Here is a 5,396-nt window from a genome sequence, read left to right on the forward strand (position 1 = left end):
GAATTGCCCTGTCCTAGCCAAACATCATGGGAAAAAACCACAGCCCCACCCCATTAGCAAAGGCCAACGGGGGAACCCGGACCTCCGCCCTGGCCTAGCAGTAAGAAGGCACCCTCTGGGGATACAGGAAAAGACTGAGTGGGTATAATTTAAAAACTTTTTCAAAAATCACAGATTATAACTTACAAACACATTTTTTAAAAGGTCGATATGGGGACCAGCCCGGTGGTGCAAGCGCTTAAGTGCGCGCGCTCCGCTGCGGCGGCCCGGGGTTTGCCGGTTCGAATCCCAGGCGCACCGACGCACCACTTGGCAAGCCATGCTGTGGCATCCCATATAAAGTGGAGGAGGATGGGCACGGATGTTAGCCCAGGGCCAGTCTTCCTCAGCAAAAAAAAGGGGAGGATTGGCAGATGTTAGCTCAGGGCTGATCTTCCTCACAGAAAAATAAATAAATAAAAAAAATAAAAGGTCAACACGCTTGTATATCAAGGAGAAATAACGTGTATTTCACTCATGTGGACACTTGGTTATGACTTCCTAGAAGACATGATGTCATCAAATGTCGCACTATTATGAATAAGTTTGGGTCTGAGAAATAAGATCAGAGCCATTTCCATTTAAAAAATACAGGAAAACGAAAGACTAGAGGTCACACTCACTAGCATTCAGTGTACATTAAAACTGCGCACATACTTGGTGTTTCTATGTCAAATGCGTTAGCTTCTAGGCTTCAACAGCTGTCAACCGATTTCCACCTCTGCCAGCCCCACCGGGACGCAGGAAGGACGGTGAATCAAAGGCAGTTCTCCACGGGAGGGACCCCAGCACACTGCAAGTCCTTCCACTTCTGCAGGCCCTGCCCATCAGAAGGCAGCGACATTTCAAACGTCATGTCACTCAGACAAGCCCCGGAATGTTTCTGAGATGTCCCCAGGGAGGAGTGTCAGCTCCATGGGGCATCCCCACCAAAAAGGACACCTGGCTCCCCTGGGGACACCGCTCCCTGCAATCCTCTCCAGCAAGGGCTGTTCTCTCCCATGGGCACTGGTCCTTCCTGCTCCCCATTGCCACTTCCAGGCCACTGTCCTTCGAAGGTCACATCAGACTATGCTGTTGCTACTCCCCTGGCCACAGGCCTCTCTCTCATTTCTCACAATTCTGCAGCCGGCCTCGCAGCCTCTTCACGCCTTCTCCTGCCCTACTCTCTGGAATTTCCACAGCCACATGGATGCCTCTCCCAGCAGGCTGCATCTGTTCCTTTACCTCTCACTGCCAATCATCTTGTTCTCTTACCCCAACCACCCACCCCCGGGGCCAAACCCAAATCTGATCACTGCCATAACTATTCCCGTTCCTAAATAAATGCAGAGCACTTCCTTTTCCAACCCGTAACTCCTATCTTCCCAGCTCACTGTGCAGCCAGGGGCGGTGGGCTGTACTAGGACCTTCTGCAGAGCAGTTTTGAGCCACAAACTAAATACACAAACAGCACAGTGGGTGGATCTTAAACATTGTGTCAAGATAAAGAGCAAAGAGGCAGAGTTATCACAGCATGCCATTTATGTAATTTAAAAACACAAGCATACAAAACTGATTTCACAAGGTTGCATGCATGCGTATTTGAGGACCTATACCAAACATACTCAAGTGCTGGCCCCTGACAAGGGCTGGAGAGGGGAAAGGGTGCAGGCAGAGGGTTGAAGGGCAAAGGGGGAAAAATGAAAGTGAAAAGAAATAACCAACAGAGAGCTTTGCATGGGCCCACGAGAGTGTGCTATGCACTGAAGAACAGTGAACAACTCACATCTGAGATCCTTTAAAAATTAAAGGTCAAACCTGAGAGTCGGGGCAGGCCCCCAGCTCACCAGGCACCATGTGATATGTCTCCCACGGGTGTGGGGGGGATGACCGGGGATCAATTATCACTCGAAGAGGCGGCGGCAGGCCCTGCAGGGTGGCCGGGGGTAGCGGGGGCATCGGGGACTAGGCTGGGGGTCCACACTGGGGGGAGGGGGCAGAGGGCGGAGCTCTGGGCTGGAGGACGGCGCAGGTGCCCAAATGCTGAACCAGGGAGCCCACTCTGATGGAGGGGCCTGAGGCCTCTTCAAGTGAGAAGCTCCTCTGGACGGCACCCCACTGCAGCCGGGAGGGCTGAGCTGGCTGGAGTCCGCCATCCCACCTGGATACAGTGGCCGGGGGTGTCCCTGCTCAGAGCTGGAGGGCCTGAGGAGTACGGGGCTGGGGTCCCATGGAGTAAGGAAATACACTGGAGGCCAAGGTGGCCACGTGCTCGCTTCCCACGTGGGGATCAAAGCTGGAGACACCCGAAGGCCAGACTGAAGGTGCTGAGGCAGCTGGAGGGGGATGCCCCATCCAGAGATGACCACCAAAGGGCGGCCCAAGTGTGAGTCCAAGGGACTGGGCACCCCGTCCAGGAGTGGACAACACAGGGGGTCCTCATGACAGGTGAGGTCAGTTAGAGGTCCGTTTCCCACACAGGCACAGAAGGCTCAGGCAGACCTCAGGCCCGCCCCGGAGGCAGCTGCACGTACTTGGATTTCCCCCGAGGGCTGGGAGGCAGGGCGCACGTGTTTCTGCACAGCCTGTTCCTGGATCCCCATAGTGGATGTGGATGTGGACCAGCTCTGCTCTTCCCCGAGCCTGCTTACCCATGGTCAGCTTGCCGTCCCGGCTCCCCCTGTGGAGTGGACAGAGGCCGGAGGAGAAGGAAGAGGCCCGGGAAGGGAGGGCCCGGAGCATCAGGAGAGGGCCGACAGCACAAGCGGTAGCTCTCGGTGGTGGAGGGGCTGGGGGGTATGTAGTCTTTCTCTGAGGCAACATCTCACCAAGTTGTTCTTTCCCATCCTTATGAACCCCCAGCCCCCACCCCAACGTGGAAAACAAGAACCTGAGAGGATTAACGGCTGGGCTCCACAGAGACCTGGGGCGGCATCAGGAAGAAAAAGATGAAGCAAATTCCAAAAAGAATTGATCCCCCTTGCCAGAGTCAGAAACAGTGGAAATGGGCAGAAAGAGGGGCTCTCCTTGGAGGTGAGAAGGAACCCCTCCACTTCTCAACGTGCCTGCCCAGGCAGGTGGCCCCACCAGGCCCCTCCTCAGGAGGTCGGCGAGTGGCGAGCAGAAGCGCGCCACGTTCAGGGCCGTGTTTCAGAAATGCACGTCGGCTGACGGGTGGAGGTCAGACTGGAAGAGCTTCGCCTCAGAGGAAGGAAGAAAAGTCAGGGTCTGTAGCAACAGCGTAGCGGGGAGCAGGCGTCGAAGAAGCAGTCCAGAAGGCAGGCTGGGTAGGGACAGACACACAGACGCATGAAGACACGAGGACGGGAAGTTCCGTGTGAGGGCAGCCGCGTGTGAGCCAGTGTTCTTCGACACCTCCCAGGGCAGGCTGACTGCATCCTCCCTCTCCCATAGCCACGCCCCGGGTCATCTGACCACTCAGGCTCTGGGCTCAGAGGCTGTGGGCAAGCGCAGTAGAACAGAGGTCTCAGAGGGGCTCTTCCAGTGTGACCAGTGCCTCTGCAACTGCCATGAGAACACGCCCAAGCCAGCCCGCTGGAGTGTGAGAAAAATAAGCACAGAGCTGAGGCACCCCGCTATTTGTGGGTCAGCCCAGAGCCAGCTGACCTGCAGAAGCAAATGAGCCCAGGAGAGGTGGATTCAGTTCCCCTGACGCTCGGGAGGTGAGGCCCAGGGTCTGGGGCTAAGCACCCTCACTGGGTGATTCTAACGCACACTAACCACAGAGGAGCACCAGCCTGGATGACCTGCAGCTGCAGCTGCTGCCTGCTGGACCCCAGCCGGGATAGAAGAAGTGAGAGCTGAGCCTGGTCCAGATCAGCAGCACCCTGCAGGTTTGTGAGCTAAGAGACATCTGCTGCATGCTACTGAGGATTTGTTGTTTTGTTACACAGCATTATTTTGCAATAGATGATGGATACACTTTCCTACACTCCCCCCTTCCTAAGAGTAGACAGATTCCAAGGGCTAAAGCAAGAAAAAGGCAGAGCAAATAAAGAAACTGGGTGCTCCATCCTGCATACATTCTGAGGGACAGGGCAAAGGACAGACTTGAGGGAAGAGGGAGCTGTGCTCGGCCCTGCCCCCCTGGCTGGGTAAAGCAGTCACTGCAGGAAGACAGCCCTGGGAGAGGAGCAGGCAGAGGGGCCCAGTGGAGGGAGCACTCAGCTGTGGCCCAGATGTGCTGTGACTGGGCACACACACATGAAGATGAGAGGTCGGGACGCAGAGGGGAGTTTAGATTGTGAACAGGATCCAGGTGGGAATGTAGATGTTAAAAGAGATGCTTCCATGGATGCCAGAGGCAACAGAGGCTGGTGACGGAGACCAGAGGAAGTGGGTCCCAGCAGCTGAGGGACCAGAGGGACCCACGTAATGCTTTGCACGTGTAAGCCTCACCACCCACCTTGACCTGGATGCAGCCTTCTGTGCCCAGGCTGAGGGGGAACCTTCACTGCATGCAGGATGGCGGACCTTTGAATATGCTCAGGTCAACTAAGAAAAATTTTCCCCAACAAGCAAACTGGGCACAGATAGAAATGATGTTCAGTGACGGGGGTAAAAACAAAAGTTCTTAATACTGAATAACAAGACAATGAACAACTCCACTGAGAAATGGGGGAAGGACTTTTTAAAAAGCCACAGAAGTGGGGGGGGGGCAGATAAGAGACCAATAAGTGCCTGAAAAGATGTTTAAACTTATAAATAAATAAATTCACATGAAAGGAATGGCTGGATGGCAGGTTGAACGCATGGATCCACCAGTGCCCTCTCCCCACACCTCACTAAGGTAACACTAAAGGGATTTTTTAAAAGGCATCAGCCTACAAGAACAACTATTATGTGAGAGGAAACAGAACAAAATCTGGGAAACAAGAAAGCAGGTGGCCACATAGCAACTGACCTAGCAGAGAAAGGAAGCCCAGGAACTGAACCCTAACCAGCAGCAGGAAAGCTGACAAGCCCCTTAATCCACATGGCAGAACCTCAAGAACTTCTCAAATTTCTGGCATCAGGTAGTGGGTTTGGAGGTGACATGGAAGTGGGATAAAGACGAGGCTAAAAGCAGAATGCTGGTTAAACTTTCAAGGACTCTCTGACAAGAACAGAGATGCCTCCCCCAAACAATCTAGTGACTTCCTCTTCTTCTCTCCCCCTGGCAAAGGAGACTCGACTTTTCTTCTCTGCACTGAAAATGGAGGCAGGAGTCAGGGAGTGAACAGATGTTTACATTCTGCTGAGACCTCAGCTCTCCCTCCTCTCAGCTCCCAGCACGCCAGCCCTACTCCCTTCAGGTGGGAAAACAGAAGAGCATCCTCTGGAAACCAGGACCAGCTGAAAGGAAAGACCAAAAG

General features: G+C 54.2%; 1 pseudogene; it reads right to left on the reverse strand.

Annotated features, from left to right (window-relative positions):
* Positions 1 to 1,851: 1,851 nt before the first annotated feature.
* On the reverse strand, positions 1,852 to 2,624 carry LOC131421479 (proline-rich protein 23E-like; annotated as a pseudogene).
* Between the last annotated feature and the right edge of the window lie 2,772 nt (positions 2,625 to 5,396).

The sequence above is a fragment of the Diceros bicornis genome, chromosome 2 (assembly GCF_020826845.1).
Source record: "Diceros bicornis minor isolate mBicDic1 chromosome 2, mDicBic1.mat.cur, whole genome shotgun sequence".
Taxonomy (NCBI): Eukaryota; Metazoa; Chordata; class Mammalia; order Perissodactyla; family Rhinocerotidae; genus Diceros; species Diceros bicornis.